Below are 18,260 nucleotides of genomic sequence, written 5' to 3'. Positions count from 1 at the left end.
CGGCATCATCAGCATGTAGAAACTCTCTAATGAAGACTTGGCACTCTTTTGTCCTGGGTCTCACATGGGAAAGACCAAACATCTTTCTGTCTGGTCTGGTATGTAAGTAGGCATCCTTTGTGGATGATGTAACAGTACATGACAGCCACAAATAGAAGAAAAAGCCAGAGTGTTGGTGTCAGAGCACAATCTATTTGACTCCACTTCAGATCTCAAAGGATTTCAGTGTTGCCTCGTCATAGCTGACCTTATTCATCATGTTGTCATGGAAAGAGCTTCAGCAGTCAGCCAATTTTGTCCGACAGCTAAAATAGACTGCCTCTGATCACATGGCCATAGGCCTTGGTGAGATCAGTGAAGGTGTATATAATACACCATTTCTCTTATGGTTACCAGGTTGAGAAGAGCATTTCTATTGCAGATCTTGCAGTTCTGAAGCCACCCTGGGATTCAGGGTTTAGACAGGATCCAACAAGGACAACATGGGCATTCACTTTTCCCACGATACTCAGTGAGGAGATGCTGCAATAGTTGTTGCAATTGCTGCGGATGCTTTTGTGCTTATATAGGGTCACAATTATTGCATTACCAAAATCCTTTTACAACAAAGTAGTAGAATGTCCTACCAGTAGTTAGTGAATTATCTCTGGAAGTTTTTTGAATATTTGATCTGCCTTGGCAATACTTTTGCATCAAATTTGTCATCCACATTCCCATTAGCAGTAATTTTTAGAGCACAAAGCTGTTCTGACATTTAGGAATGCAAAGTAGATAGATTTCTTTCAGGAACTAACTGTATTTTGAAATACAGTAAGGAGTAGAAAATGATGTAGCAGGAGGAAAAAAGTGAGTTTGGACCTCTGGTACCCCAAGCTCACCATCACCAGGTTTGCCACATGTCACTATCTTTTGTCAATCAATTGATAGTGATTGATAGGTTTGGTTAGTACATTGCATTACATAACAGCTAAGATGCTGTCAAGTGAACTAGATGGACCTTTCCTTATCTTTTCACATCTGATAATTACTATGTCCCTGTGAAAGTGGCATAACAATGTAAGTAGTGGTTGTTCCATTGCTCCTGATCCTTACAGATTTGACTGTTTTGATACTTCAAGAGTCAAGAATGTATGTACACTTCAGACCCGTTCACTCATTAACTTTACAAGAACCAATACGACAAATCCCAGAGCCATAATAATAAAGGCAAAACACAGTGGATGTAGGTTTCTGAAACAAAAACAGAAAATACTGGACAAACTCAGCAGATCTGACAACATCTTGGGGAGAGAATAGAGCCAATGTTTCGAACCTGGGTTATCCAAACTCAAAACATTGGCTCTATTCTCTCTTCACAGATACTGTCAGGCCTGCTGAGTTTCTCCAGCATTTTCAGGTTTAATTCCCAGAGCCAATTGGGTTACACTGTCTTCTTCTACTTGTTTTTTAAAATGTTCTTATTTTTCTTTTCTGTCGTTTCTTTTAAAAATCTTAATTCAATTTCTTCCTTCCCCCTCTTTATTTCCCTTTCATTTTATTACTTGGCTCTGCCTTATTTCCTTCTCCGTCATGCACTCTGTTTCTTTCTCTATCCTGTCTTTCAATGGTTAAGGAGATGAGCCATTGAGAACAATGTCAAAGAGGTCCTAAATCTTTGTTGGAATTTCTGCACCATTCTCAAAGAACAAAGAAAATTACAGCACAGGAACAGGCCCTTCAGCCCTCCAAGCCTGCACTGACCATGCTGCCCGACTGAACTAAAACCCTCTACCCTTTCGGGGACCATATCCCTCTATTCCCATCCTATTCATGTATTGGTCCAGCTGCCCTTTAAAAGTCACTACTGTGTACCAGCATTCTCCTATTAATAGTTCAGCAATTTGTGACACAAGTACTGTACAACATCAGTGATGAGTATCAAAGTCTAATTAATGTCATTTACCTCATTTCTAGCCCAACTGTATAGCATTTTATTGAATTAAGATTTTACAGTACCTCAGTAAATCAGTGACTGCAACATAGCGCTGCTGGAGAAACCCAGCCAACACAGATTCAAAATCCTGAAAATTGAAAATAAAGAATGATGATAAAAGGGTATTTCATAGAAACCCTACAGTGCAGAAAGACACCATCTGGCCCATCGAGTCTGCACCAACGACAATCGTACCCAGGCCCTACCCCCATATCCCTACACATTTACCCGCTAATCTCTCTAACCTACGCATCTCAGGACACTAAGGGGTCATTTTTTAGCATGGCCAATCAACCTAACCTGCACATTTTTAGACTGTGGGAGAAAACCAGAGCACCCAGAAGAAACCCACACAGACACGAGGAGAACATGCAAGACTCCACACAGAAAGTGATCCAAGCCGGGAATTGAACGCAGGTCCCTGGTGCTGTGATGCAGCGGTGCTAACCACTGTGCTACCGTGCCGCCCGCATTTGATGAACGAATAATATCATTTAACTTTTATTTGTACCACTAATCTCACACAGCCTCATCGAGTAGCTGTGGTGCTTTAGAATTTGTAAAGCGGCCTGTTTGGTTGTCGCATATTTTTCTTTGATTGTTGACTTTCAGCTGTTATTTGCAATTCTACATTGTGAAGTGTTCGTGTGATTTGATAAAAGATTCAAGAATGCAGCATTTAGAGAAACTCACAAATTTAAAATTGGAACTGAATTATAGTAAACCATTGAACGCTGATCATTCAACCAAATCCAAACACCACTCCCATCAGATTGGAAATGAATATCTGCCACACCTTTGGAATTTAAAATCCAAAGTAAGCAAGTATAAAAAGATTGTTCCATGTTACAGGATGGTCTTGTGATTATATGATTCTGGACAAGTGAGTTACATATCTTGCTGTGAGCACCAAGTTTGTCACGTTTCTATAATGATTTTGCCAACCTGGAGTACAAGCTATTGGGGGAGACATTCAGCCTGCGTTTGCTGTCCTCAAGATCCGGAAGTCGCAGTTCTCACCAGCGAGCACACAATTTCCTGCCAGCAACATCATCAGGTTCATGTCCATTACCATATGAATATATTGAAATGTTATTAGTCTGCCCCCTCACCTAAAATATGCCCCCCCACCCCCACCAGACTTTGACACCTTACCAACGTGACATCAGGTCGGCACGGTTTACAACACATTCACATAGACGTGAACCTGTCGTGGGGGTCTCCCCAGAGGCAAGATGGACATGGCCAAGCAATGCCCTGGCACTGCTCCTTGGCACAGGTTGGCACAGCTAGGTTGGCACCTCCCCATGCCAACCTAGCAGTGCCCAACTCATGGCCAGTGGGAGCCTCGTAGGGGAGTGGCGGAGAGGGAGAGATATTAATTTAGATATGGTAGTGGCTGGGAGCGGACAGAGGATCTGGGGATGCCAGCCATAGCCGTTGAGGGGGGTGGGTGGGAGTGTGATACCAGTTCAGACTGGGTTGGGGGTGTGGGAAAGGGGTCGATGATCAGGGAAGGTGGAGGGTGGGGAGTGAGGGTGCTGACTTTGATTGGGGGTGGGGAGGGGAACCCATGAAACTTGCATGGTGGCTGAGGGTGAGGTTTATTTTGGTTATGATTGGGTCGCCCTTTAAAGATGTGGCCTGCTCTTAATACAGTCTTGTTTTGGTAGTGTGTTTAGGCCCTGCCACCCCATGTGACAGCGTGATTACTTTTGTGATTACTTTAGGCAGAGTGTTGTAGGATCTGGAGAGAAACGTGCCGGTTTTGTCGCCAGAAACAATATTCTGCCATTTTTTGATAAGATTTAGCCCATCAAATCATAAACTAAGAAAGGATTTCCATGGACCTTCTCCCCTGCTGCCACCTCAGCTTTGTCAAAAGTACACCCTAAATCCCACTTAAACATGAAACAGATGAAGCTCAAAGAAATTGGACCCTTTATGTAGCTATACATCCATTTAGAATGGGAAAATATTTTTCTTGTAATCCTGCACCCTCTGATGTTTGCTATTTATTGTTCTTCCTGGCATTCAAACTGAAGGATTAATATTTGCAAGATCATTGGTGCACATTTAATTGAGAAATAATTTGCAGTTGGCACAGAAAAATTCAACAGTCATTATACCTGATATAAACAGACGCTGTGGATAACAAACAGATTGTTTCAAAGACTGATGGATGTGTTACTTTTAGTCAGTAACTATTTACGTTTGTTGTTAGAAGTCTCCAGGAAGCAAGGACATAGCTTTGGTCTATTTAGTTGCAAGAACATATTTTTATGGTCAGCTTCAGGTATGAGCATATTTTCAGTTAGGAACACAGCAATAGTTCAATAAGATTGCAAACAGAGGAAGTCTGACAATTAATCTAATGTTTTTGCATCATTGCCAGTTCTTGGAAACTACAGCTTGCCAATTTTAGTACACACCTCCTTGTTTATCAGTAGGAGTTCAGCATTGGTCTTGCATAAAACTGTAGTCAGCCGTTTTGTGTTGGTTAAAAGAGCAGCATCCTGAAAAATAAAAATTTAGAAAAGGCCTAAGCCTTCTGCTATGGTATTGATAAGTTTCAATTTGTTCTTGTTCTTAACAAAACAAAAGGTTGAGTATCCTTCATGCGTAAAGCCTAAAAATGAACGCATTTATAGGCTTCACTTCTTGGAACACATTGACCTTTAGCGTGGGAAGTAAAGAAATATTACAGTTTTACCGAACTGTTTGAAGCAAATCGCCTGAGTGTTAGAGGTTAAAGAACAAAATTCTAGCAGTACAACTAACAAGCATGTTTTATTGTACCTTGGCAATTTGCACAGACTTAGTTAGCAAATCCAAGTTTAGAGCAAAATTCCCAAATCTAAACATTGGACAGATTGTGGTCCTCTACTTGTGGCCAAACAGTCTGCAGTGATTTAACTTTTAATATGCTGAAAGATCTTCAATCAAGCACACCTGATTTTTGGCCAAAGTTGTTTTTAACTATGCTGGGATTTCCTGTGACCAAGCTGGCCTGAAACTTATCAAAGGACACAAGGGACGGAATTTTCCCATCCCGCACACCACATGGGAATCGTCACGGGCGGGGGCAGACCATGCAAAGATCCATTGACCTCAGGTGTCATTTCCCCATCTTGCAGCGAGTGCAGCCAGAAAATCCCTCCCAAGTGTTAGATGTCCCCAGCAGAAAAAGTTGTCTACAGACTTTTGGAGCCAGTGTTTTCTCACAGGGAAATGGAATGTAGGCTCTGTGCAATTAGGCCTAAAAACATGATGGGATCTGGAGGGTCTGGCGTCTAGGTACTGGCTGTATTTGATTGGTCTAATCGAATGATGCAATCGGGTTTCTGATCAATTCATTGGCCGGTTGTCAAAGAACTTTTAGGGTATGAGAATGCTAACACAAAAAGCTTGTGCTCATTCATGAAAAACCCAGCACCAAAACTCAGACAGAAGAAACAACATCTGTAAGAAGAGAAAGGCTGGTATCCACGTGGCAAAATCCTGGTCAGGTTCAATATGCAACTGGAAATCAACCTTAAGTTAAGTAAAGTAACAGATAGTGAGTATTTGGTTTAAGCATTGCAAGGACTGACTATTAGTAGTTACAAAATAAAGGAAATTGTGTTTAAGTATCTAAAGTCGACTTTGTTCTTTATTCGTTAGTAGAGCTTAAAAAAACATAGGTTTCATAGAATCCTTAGAAGGAGGCCATTCGGCCCATTGGGCCTGTATAAACAATAATCACACCCAGGCCTGATCTCCAAAATGCCACGTATTTAACCTACTAATCCCCCTGACACTAAGGGGCAATTTAGCATTGCCAATCAACCTAACCCGCACATCTTTGGAGTGTGGGAGGAAACTGGAGCACCCAAAGGAAACCCATGCAGACACAGGAAGAATGTGTAAACACCACACAGACAGTGACCCAAGACTGGAATTGAACCTGGGTCCCTAGTGCTGTGAAGCAGCAGTCCTAACCACTGTGCTACCATGCACAGGTTTGTACAGCAACCTTTAACGAAACACTAAACTACACTAAATAAATGTAAATTCATCAACTTATTGGGAAATTCATAATTTTTTGACTTTTACAATTTATTTGATCCTTACTTTGGACATCCCAATTCCAATTACTGAAGAACAATTGTGTGAAAATCTCTTCAGAAAACACTTACACTACTTGGCAGAGCCTAGTGACCACATAGTGCAATGGATTAGTGAGTTTACACAGGTAAAATCCATTATAAATGTAGACTTAGAAAATTATTGTGGGAAAGAATTGACACAAGAAGTATGAGAAAAACGTAACAACAGATGATAAGCAGTGCAAACAGAAAGCATGAGCAGACACATTTTTCACACGACATAGATAGATATTCAGTGCAAAGAATCTTACCCCAAACAAATCACCTTCCTGAATTTCATTCAGAACTTCAGTGAGATGATTTCTATTTTCTGAATAGCTGTCAGTTGACATAGCTACTAGTTCACCAGTGAGTACAAAATAACATGCTTCCGGTTGGTGACCTTTACGCACTACCATTGTTTTGGCTTCATATCTGAAGAGAATAGAAAGCTTGTGTTGAATACTTCAATTACATGTTTGAGTCTCAGCCCTCACTGCATCACCAATGATAGATCAGAATCAATAAGGAAAAGCATAACATCTTTCTGTGACAATAGGCACTAAAGTAAACCTACAATTTGGCCAGTCTCATGACTTGATGAATTTTTCCAGGTGTTCTGTTATTGCTTCTTTAATAATAGTGTCCAACATTGTCCCTATGACAGCTGTTAGACTAATTGGACTATAGTTTCCTGCTTTCTGTCTCCCTCCCTTTCTGAATTTTCCAATCCAATGGAATCTTCCCCAAATCGCTTTCCTGGTGATTATAATTTTCCTGAGTTCTCCCTCCCTTCTATTTCCTGATTTACAGCTATTTCTATGATGTTATTTCTGTTGTCTACAGTGAAGACTAATGGAAAATTCCTATTTATTTAATCTGCTATTACCCTAATTTCTATTAACAATTCCCCAAATGGATTTTCTATAGGATCTATGCTCACTTTATTAATGTTTTTATTATTTAAATATCTATAGAAACTCTTACTATCCATCTTTATATTATTGGCTAGCTTTCTTTGGTACTCAAGCTTTTCCCACTTCATTAGCCTTTTTGTCATTCTTTAGTGTTCTTTATATTCTTTCCGACCTTCCCTCCTGCCTCTCATCTTTGCTCAAGTATATGTTCTCTCTTTAAGTTAGATACTGTCTTTAACTTTTTTAGTTAACCACAGATGATATGCCCTCTCCTTGGAATTTTTACTCCTTATAGCATTATATCATCCCAGCCAAATTGTAAGACCTTGTGTGTTTATACCAGTTTTATTACTCAATCTTTCATGATAATAATATGAAATGTATCATATATAATATATGGCAAAGATGTTGTATAATGGAACATTAAGGACAGTTTATGGCTACAATCTGAAAGCTGATTAGATTATATACTTGAAATCATTCCACAAATCATCATCATCTAGTGCCTCATTCAAATGATCAATATTCATGAGAACTGTGAGAGTGAATATTAGCAATTTATTCAACACTGGGGGAAAACACATCAAAGACTGATCCTACCTGCACCAAGTTTCTACTTGAGCTCATTGGACGCAATCGAGAATAGGAGCCTGACCATTTCTCATGTTCCCAAGCCAATTGTAGAACATTATTGAAACTCAATGACATTAGCTAATTTAGCCCAAACATAGTTGAATTCTGCAAGTCACTGTGGCTGAGCTCGTGGATAAAATCCCTCAGCCATCAGAGGAGACAACTAATATTCTCACATCATTGCTGCAGGTTCTTTTTGACAAAATTAGTAATTGCCTAGGAGGAAATACTCCACTCCTCAAGTTTGTTGAGGGCTTCACTGAAGAGCTCAAACTGGCCACATTTTATTCTTGGCTCTTGGACCTATATTTAGATAGTGCTCTCACAAAAAAATTGAGAAGTAAGGAGTAAATATGTCACAGAAATTGTCAGATATATTACTAAGTAAGTTCTGTTGCATCTCTGCAAATGCATCACTTACTGTTGATAGATTGCAACTTGACAAACCTCCATTTGCACAACATGGGGCATGGCTTGAAATGCTTGATTCTTACGTAGAAGCAATTGTATCTACAATGCAAATGATATAAAAAAGGTAAGTGATATTTTGATTACACTGAGCAATGCTATACTTACATTGTATCACCTCATTATCACCATAATATATGCTCTTGTAATATATATGACTATGTTCTTTTCCTTCCCCTTTCAATTTCTTATCTTTTCGTCTAGTGAAACTGGTTAATGAGTGACCTTTAGCCAGAGCTGACTTTCAGTAAAACCCTCTGAATTAGAGAGTACAATCTTTGTGAATATATTTCTGATTTTACTGCAGAATCAGAAGACTATGGGGTGACCAGTCCTCCAGCAACCTAATTATCTGGTATTGAGGTTCCCATTTGGAGTGAATATTTTATTCCGCAGACTAACTCCGGTGGCAGGCGAGTAAGTTGGCATGATTGCTGCTGGACAGTGAACTAGATAAACATGCGCGATCTTGCACTTTTCAGCTCATTCGTTACAACTCAGTGGAGCTCAGTGAATCCCATAGAGGGGAGGAATGGAGTGTGGGCAGACAAAAACTCAACCCCCATTATCTCATGGAGTTGAAGGCTGTGGTGCCATATTTAAAGAGCACCCAAGCATACATTCCCTTGTCCCAGGCCAGCAGTTCCACACAACTCCTCCAAAGTTCAGACAGTCGCAACTCATACTGGAGGAGCTCTCAGACGTGAGCAATCAAATCCTGGGACATACGAGGGTGTCCCTGGTATTGCCATTCTCTCATCTTTAAATAAAAGCACTTCCATGCTCCTCCACATGCAAAGGATAATCCTCTGCCATTTTCACCAAACACAGCTTCCTTTCACTCCCTTTGTCAGCATTCCTCAGATAACCTAGTCCACTCCTCCACTATATCCACTATATACCTCTCCCATCACCCACAGCACCTTCCCATGCAATCACAGAAGGTGTAACACCTGTCCCTTTACTTCTTCTATGCTTACCATCCAAAGTCCAAAACATTCATTCCAGGTTAAGCAGTGTTTAATTTGCAACTCTTTCAATTTGGTGTATTCGCTGCTCCCAATGTGACCTCCTCTATATTGGAGAGACCAAGCGTAGACTGGTGATCATTTTGCTGAGTACCTTTGGTCTGTGCACAATCAAGACCCTGACCTTACTGTTGCTTGCCGTTTTAACACACCTCTCTCCTTACAGATGCTGCCAGACCTGCTGAGATTTTCCAGCATTTTCTCTTTTGATTTCAGATCCCAGAGTTTGCCAGTAATTTGCTTTTATCCACTTTCACTGGGGACCTGAGTTCAATTCCAGACTTAGGTGACTGTTTGTGTGGAGACTGCACATCCTCTCCATGAGTTTCCTCCGGGTGTGTTTCCTCCCACAGCAGCAGAATTGTACTCAAAAAACAATCTGTAGCCTTGTGGCGCAACATATCACCCACTGTACCATTACCACCAAGCCAGGGGATTAATCTTGGTTCAATGAAGAATTCACGAAGGCATGCCAACAGTACCAGGCATACAGAAAAATAAGGTGTGAAGCTGGTGAAATTACAAGACAGGACTATTTGTGTGCTAAATGGCATAAGCGGCAAGCAATAGACAGAACTAAGCAATTCTACAACCCATGAATCAGATCTAAGCTCTGCGGTCCTGTCGCATCCAGTCGTGAATGGTGGTAAACAGTTAAATAACTGAAGGAGGAGGCTCCACAAGTATCCCCATCCTCAATGATGGAGAAGCTCAGCACACCAGTGCGAAAGATAAGGGTGAAGGAATTGTCACATTGGCCTGAAGTGCCGTGCGGATGATCCATCTCGGCCTCCTCCAGAGGATAGATACAGTCTTCAGACAATTTAATTCAATCCATGTGATATGAAAAAATGGCTTAAAGCACTGGATACTGCAAAGGCTATGGGACCTGACAATATTCTGGCAATAGTACTGAACACTTGTGCTTCAGAACTTGCTACGTCCCTAGCCAAGCTGTTTTTCACCATGGGCGGCATGGTAGCACAGTGGTTAGCGCTGCTGCTTTACACTGTCAGGGACCCAGGCACAATTCCTGGCTAAGGTCACTGTCTGTGTGGAGTTCATACATTCTCCTCATGTCTGCGTGGGTTTCCTCCAGGTGCCCTGGTTTGTTCCCACAGTCCAAAGATGTGAAGGTTAGGTGCATTGGCCATGCTAAATTCTCTCTCAGTGTACCCGAACAGACGCTGGAGTGTGGTGACTGGGGTTTTTCACAGTAACTTCATTACAATGTAAGCCTACTTGTGACTAATAAATAAATAAACTTTATAAACTTGTACAGCTACAACACTGGCATCTATGCAGCGACACGGAAAATTACCTAAGTGCACCCTATCCTCAAAAATAAGAACAAATTCAACACAGCCAATTACCATCCATCAGCCTATCCTTAATCATCAGTAATGTGATAGAAGGGGTCGTCAACAGCACTATCAAGTGGCACTTCCTTCGAGATAACCTGCACACTGGTGCTCAATTTGGATTCCGCCAGGGTCACTCAGTTCCTGATCTCATTATAGTCTTGGTTCAAACATGGTTCAAAGAGCTGAACTCCAGAGGTGAGGTAAAAATGACTGCCCTTGGCATCAAAGCAACACTTGACTAAATGTGACATCAAAGACCCCCAAGAAAACTGGAGTCAATGGGAATCAAGTGGCAAACTTTCCGTTAGTTGGAGCCACACCTGGCACAAAGGAAGATGGTTGTGGCTGTTGGAAGTCAATCATCTCAATTCCAGGCCATAACTTCAAGAGTTCCTCAGGGTAGTGTCCTAGGCCCAACCATCTACAGCTGCATCATCAATGAACTTCCTCCCATCACCAGGTCAGAAGTGAAGATGTTCATGATGATTGCACAATGTTCAGCACACTTTTTGACTACTCATATACTGGAGCAGTTCATGTCGACATGCAGCAAGACAACATTCAGGCTTGGGCTGACGAGTGGAAAATAACATTCACACCACCAAAGTGCCAGGCAGTGACCATCTTCAACAAGTGAGAATATAACTGTTGCCTGTTGACATTTCCTCCAATCAACATCCCAAAGTTACCATTGCTCAGCAACTTAACTTGATTAGTCATACAAATGCTGTAGTTACGAGTACAGGTCAGAGGCAAGGAATCCGCACTTCTTCACTCCCAAAAGCCTGTCCACAATCTACAAGTCACAACTCAGGAGGGCGATGGAATACTCTCCCCATGCCTGGATAAGTACATCTTTCAACAACACTCAAAAAGCTTGACATGATCTGGGACAAAGCAGTCCACCTGATTGGCACCCTATCCACAAACATCACCAGCACCACACAACCGGCAGCAGACGGTACCATCTATAAGATGCACTGCAAGAGTTCACCAAGACTCCTGAGGCAGCACCTTCTAAACCCATAACTATTACCATCTAGAAGGACAAGGGTAGCAGACAGATGGAAATTCCCCTCCAAGCCACTCATCATCCTGAAATATATCACTTTTCCTTCACTATCATTAGTCAAAATCCCGGAATTCCTTCCTAACAGCACTATGAGTATACCTACACCACATGGACCTCAGCAATTCAAGACAGTAACTCACCACCATCGTCTCAAGGGATTTCAGAGATGGGCAGCAAATGCTGGCTGGGCCTGCAGTGCCCATATCCTTTGAATGAATTTTTAATAAAGTGCTCGCTTGATGCCATCAATTTAATTTTAGTAACTTCAGAAATACATAAAAATGTGTTGATCTGAAACGCGGTGACTCACAGTTCTCCCTTAAGATGTTTCACATTTTAACATACTAGAAATATCCAAAGCTTATTTAAATCTGCAGTATGCTTAATCCATGGGAGATTGCCATTTCCTGTGTCTAAGACTAATGGACTGAGCAATAATTTCTGAAGGAAACAAATGGGATTCATTTTCTGCATGGTTCAGGCACTTCATTGCGCCCAACTATAATCTAATTTGTTATTACTTCCTACAGGTTTTAACTCACTTCTGCACCTTGGCACAGTAGCACAGTGGTTAGCACTGCTGCTTCACAGCTCCAGGGACCTGGGTTTGATTCCCGGCTTGGGTCACTGTCTGTGTGGAATTTGTGCATTCTTCTTGTGTCTGCGTGGGTTTTCTCCAGGTACTGCAGTGAGGTTGATTGGCCACGCTAGAAATTGTCTCTTAGAGTCCTGAGATGGGTAGGTAAGAGGGATTAGCAGGTAAATATGTTCTGATATGGGGCTGGGGCCTAGGTGGGATTGTGGTCAGTACAGATTTGATGGGCCATAAGAACATAAGAAATAGGAGCAGGAGTAGGCCATCTAGCCCTTCGAGCCTGCCCCGCCATTCAATAAGATCATGGCTGATCTGAAGTGGCTCAGTTCCACTTTCCCGCTTTCTCCCCATAACCCTTAATTCCCTTGCTTACCAAAAACCTATCTACCCGTGTCTTAAATATATTTAGCGAGGTAGCCTCCACCACTTCAATGGGCAGAGAATTCCAGAGATTCACCACCCTTTGAGTGAAGAAGTTCCTCCTCAACTCCGATCTAAACTGCTCCCCCCCTTATCTTGAGGCTGTGCCCTCTAGTCCTGCTGTCCTTTCTGAGCGGGAAGAATCTCTCTACCTCTACCCTATCCATCCCCTTCATTATCTTATACGTCTCTATAAGATCCCCCCTCATCCTTCTAAACTCCAACAAGTACAGACCCAGTCCATTCAGCCTCTCTTCATAGTCCAACCCCCTCATCTCCATTATCAGCCCAGTGAACCTCCTCTGCACTCCCTCCAAGGCCAAAATATCCTGCGCAAGTGCGGCGACCAAAACTGCACACAGTACTCCAGCTGCGGCCTCACCAGTGCCCTGTACAGTTGCAGCAAGACCTCCCTACTTCTATATTCTATCCCCCTCGCTATAAAGGCCAACATTCCATTTGCCTTCTTGATCACCTGCTGCACCTGCAGACTGGGTTTTTGCGACTCATGCACAAGGACCCCCCGGTCCCTCTGCACCGTAGCATGCTGCAGCTTTTCGCCCTTTAAATAGTAATCCCTCCTACTATTATTCCTGCCAAAGTGGATAACCTCACACTTGCTAACATTATACTCCATCTGCCAGGTCCTTGCCCACTTGCTCAGTCTATCTAGATCCCTCTGCAGACTTTCCACACCCTCCGCACGATTTGCTTTTCCACTTGTTTGTGTCATCAGCAAACTTCGACACCCTACACTCAGCACCCTCCTCCAGATCATCTATATAAATGGTAAATAGTTGAGGCACCAGCACTAATCCCTGCGGCACTCCACTAGTCACCAACCGCCAATCAGAATAGCACCCATTGATACCAACTCTCTGTCTCCTATTAGACAACCAATCCTCTATCCATGCTAACACTTTACCCCCAACTCCATGCCCCCTAACCTTCTGAAGCAACCTTTTGTGCAGCACCTTATCAAACGCCTTTTGAAAATCGAGAAACACCACATCCACCGGTTCCCCTCTGTCTACTGCACTAGTCACATCCTCATAGAATTCCAATAAATTTGTCAGACACGACTTCCCCTTAACGAATTCGTGCTGCGTCTGCTCTATCAAACAATTCTTCTCAAGGTGCCTCGCTATTTCTCCTTTGATGACGGATTCAAGTATTTTTCCAACAACAGACGTTAAACTAACCGGCCTATAATTCCCTGCCTTTTGTCTGCTACCTTTTTTAAACAGCGGCGTAACATTAGCCGTTTTCCAATCTTCCGGCACTTCCCCGGAATCCAGCGAAGTTTGGTAAATAATCACTAAGGCATCAACTATCACCTCTGCCATTTCCTTCAGAACCCTGGGATGCATTCCATCTGGTCCTGGGGACTTGTCCATGATCAGTCCTGCTAGTCGATCAAGCACTACCTCTCTAGTGACAGTAAAGAGGCCAATTGGCCTCTTTCTGCACCGTAGGGTTCCTATGATACTAACCCCTTTCCAAATACAGTTAATTGGGTCATAACTCCCTCGGAGTGGCAACTAGCAGCAGACTGGACATCGGGCAGCTGAGGTGGGGTGTTGGATGGAATGAGTTGGGCTTCTGGGCAGGTTGGATAGCAGAAAGATCAGACATCTGGGGGGGTGGAGGCGTCAGACATCGGCAGCTGGGGGGAAGGTTGGACATCAGAGGGGTGGATAAATTAGACAACGGGAGGTGTGGTCCATTTAGGGGTTGGGTTGGGTTGGTGGTGGTAGGGGGTTGCTGTGGGGGTCAGGTCTGGTGGGGTCAGGGCGTAATGTCATGAGGGTGAGGGTCAAGTCTAGTCAGATCAGAGTGGGTGGTCGGGTCGAGCTGAAGGTGGGGAATGAATATCATAGCAGTGGCGTAAAAACTTACTGGAAATATTTTCATTTACATATTTTACATTTCAAATCCCACGTTGTGATGCCAAAGCAATTGGATTTCCCTGAGAATTTTAGCACTGGAAGCTGACAACAATAGAAACCAAAATTTTGGCCTCAATAGCTCAAGCAAATTATTCCATAACTTTGGTAACTATAAATGGCTTTCCATTGTGACTTTTGGATGAATTGCAAACACAGAATCATAGAGTCCCTGCTGTGTAGATAAAAGAGGTCATTCAGCCAATCATGTCTTCACCAACTCTCTGACAGAGTATCTCATCCAGGCGCTCTCTCTCCTGCCCTATCCCCATAACCTCACACATTTCTCATGGCTAGTTCATTTAACCTATACATTTTGTGACACTGAGGGGCAACTTAGCATGACCAATCAACCTAACCTGCACATCTTTGGACTGTGGGAGGAAACCGGAGCACCTGGAGGAAACCCATGCAAACCCACGAGAACGTGTAAACTCCACATGGACAGTCATCCAAGGTCAAAATGGAACCCAAGTCGCTGGCAGTGTGAGGCAGCAATGCTAACTACTCTACCACTGTGCTGTCCTAAAAGCAGCCTCTGAATTTGATGTACGATTAGTTTAGAACAGAAAGCTCCATTATAATCCAGTCAATGAAACTGCAGAGAAAGAGTTGCATCACCTCCCCAACATCAGCTGACCCACTGAACCATAAAAATTAAACACAGATCATTGGGTTCATAATCTGTTCACTCTCTTTGCTGGAGCAATCCAAACACAAGAAAGATTTGTTTTTAATGCCTTTATGATGTCAGGACATTCAAAGAGCTTCACAAGTACTTTTTAAGCAGAGTCAATGTAGGGAACATGGCAGCCAATTTGCACAGGGCATGTTCCCATATCAGCAAGATGAAAATGACCAGTACAGGTATATTAAGAGCAAAAGGATAGTAAGGGATAAAATTGGTCCTCTTGAAGATCAGAGTGGTTGGCTTTGTATGGAACCAAAAGAAATGGGGGAGATATTAAATGGGTTTTTTGCACCCATATTTACTAAGGAAACTGGCGTGGAGTCTACGTCAATAAGGCAAACAAGTAGGGAGGTCATGGAACATATACAGATTAAAGGGGAGGTGGTGCTTGCTGTCTTGAGGCAAATCAGAGTAGATAAATCCCCAGGACTGGACAGGGTATTCCCTCAGACCTTGAAGGAGACTAGTGTTGAAATTGCAGGGGCCCTGGCAGATATATTTAAAATGTCAGCATTCACAGGTAAGGTGCTGGATGATTGGAGGAAAGCTCATGTTGTTCCGTTGTTTAAAAAAGGCTCAAAAAGAAGTCTGGGAAATTATAGGCCAGTAGGCAGTAGTAGGTAAATTATTGGAAGGAGTACTAAGAGATGGGATCTACAAATACTTGGATAGACAAGGACTTATTAGGGAGAGTCAACATGGCTTTGTGCGTGGTAGGTCATGTTTGACCAATCTATTAGAGGTTTTTGAGGAGGTTACCAGAAAAGTGGAAGAAGGGAAGGCAGTGGATGTTGTCTACATGGACTTCAGTAAGGCCTTTGACAAGGTCCTGCATGGGAGATTAGTTAGGAAGGTTAAGTCGCTAGGTATACATGGAGAAGTAGTAAATTGGATTAGACACTGGCTTAATGGAAGAAGCCAGAGAGTGGTAGTGGAGGATTGCTTCTCTGAGTGGACGCCTGTGACTAGTGGTGTGCCACAGGGATCAGTGCTGGGTCCGTTGTTGTTTGTCATCTATTTCAATGATCTGGATGATAATGTGGTAAATTGGATCAGCAAATTTGCTAATGATACAAAGATTGGAGGAGTACTGGACAGTGAGGAAGGTTTTCAAAGCTTGCAGAGGGATTTGGACCAGCTAGAAAAATGGGCTGAAAAATGGCAGATGGAGTTTAATGCAGACAAGTGTGAGGTATTGCACTTTGCAAGGACAAACCAAGATAGAATATACATGGTAAATGGTAGAACACTGAAGAGTGTAGTAGAACAGAGGGATCTGGGAATACTGATACATAATTCCCTAAAAGTGGCATCATAGGTAGATGGGATCGTAAAGAGTGCTTTCGGAACACTGGCCTTCATAAATCAAAGTATTGGGTATCAGAGTTGGAATGTTATGGTGAGGTTGTATAGGACATTGGTGAGGCTGAATTTGGAGTATTGTATGCAGTTTTGGTCACCTAATTACAGGAAGGATATAAGTAAGATTGAAAGAGTACAGAGAAGGTTTACAAGGATGTTGCAGGGACTTGAGAAACTGAGTTTCAGAGAAAGGTTGAATAGGTTAAGACTTTATTCCCTGGAGCGTAGAAGAATGAGGGGAGATTTGGTAGAGGTGTATATGATTTTGATCGGTATAGATAGAGTGAATGCAAGCAGGCTTTTTCCACTGAGGCTAGGGGAGAAAAAAACTAGAGGACATGGGTTAAGGGTGAAGGGAGAAAAGTTTAAAGGGAATATTGGGGGGGAGGTGTTCTTCACAAAGGGAGTGGTAAGAGCATGGAATGAGCTGCTAGATGAAGTGGTAAATGTGGCCTCACTTTTAATATTTAAGAAAAACTTGGACAAGTACGTGAATGAGAGGGGTGTGGAGGGATATGGTCCAGGTTCAGGTCAGTGGGACTAGGCAGAAAAATGGTTTGGCACAGACAAGGAGGGCCAAAAGGCTTGTTTCTGTGCTGTAATGTTCTATGGTTCTATGTGTGGCATTGATTAAAAAATTGGCCAAGACAACAAGGGATAACTCCATTATCCTTCTTCAAAACAGTGCCAGGGAATCTCCTATACATATATAAGGGAGCAGCCAGGACCTTAGTTTAATGCCCCATCTGAAAGATCGCACCTCCAATAATGTAGTACTGCATTGGAGTGTCAGCCTAGATTTCTTTCTCTTTCGAATGTCCATGTCCAAAACACGCTTGAGTGAAGCCACAATATCCACATCACAATATCTATAATGTGGTCATGCAATTGTCCAGACTAAACGAGTAGAGCGCAGTAAATGTACAATCAAAACAGAGCTCCCCAACAGAATTTCAGTTATACTTCAATCCCAAAATAACAATGCTTTCTGATACACTGAGGCAATGCGTCTTTCAAATCGGTACTGGGCAAAATCCAGAAAGCACCTAAGTGTACTGGATTAAGAACATAAGAACATAAGAACATAAGAAATAGGAGCAGGAGTAGGCCATCTGGCCCTTCGAGCCTGCCCCGCCATTCAATAAGATCATGGCTGATCTGTCGTGGCTCAGTTCCACTTTCCCGCCCTCTCCCCATAACCCTTAATCCCCTCTCTTATCAAAAACCCATCAACCCGCTTCTTAAAAATATTTAGCGAGGCAGCCTCCACCACTTCAACGGGCAGAGAATTCCAGAGATTCACCACCCTTTGAGTGAAGAAGTTCCTCCTCAACTCCGTTCTGAACCGCCCCCCCTTTATCTTGAGGCTGTGCCCCCTAGTCCTACTGTCTTTTTTGAGCGGGAAGAGTCTTTCCACCTCTATCCTATCCATCCCATTCATCATCTTATACGTCTCAATGAGATCTCCCCTCATTCTTCTAAACTCTAACGAGTACAAGCCTAGTTTATTCAGCCTCTCCTCATAGCTCAACCCCCTCAACTCCGGTATCAGCCTAGTAAACCTCCTCTGCACTCCCTCCAAGGCCAAAATATCCTTGCGCAGGTGCGGCGCCCAAAACTGCACACAGTACTCCAGCTGCGGCCTCACCAATGCCCTATACAGCT

Source organism: Carcharhinus amblyrhynchos, chromosome 1, assembly GCF_965287045.1.
Source record: "Carcharhinus amblyrhynchos chromosome 1, sCarAmb.v2.hapA, whole genome shotgun sequence".
NCBI classification, from domain to species: domain Eukaryota; kingdom Metazoa; phylum Chordata; class Chondrichthyes; order Carcharhiniformes; family Carcharhinidae; genus Carcharhinus; species Carcharhinus amblyrhynchos.
Note: the sequence above shows the minus strand (reverse complement) of the source record.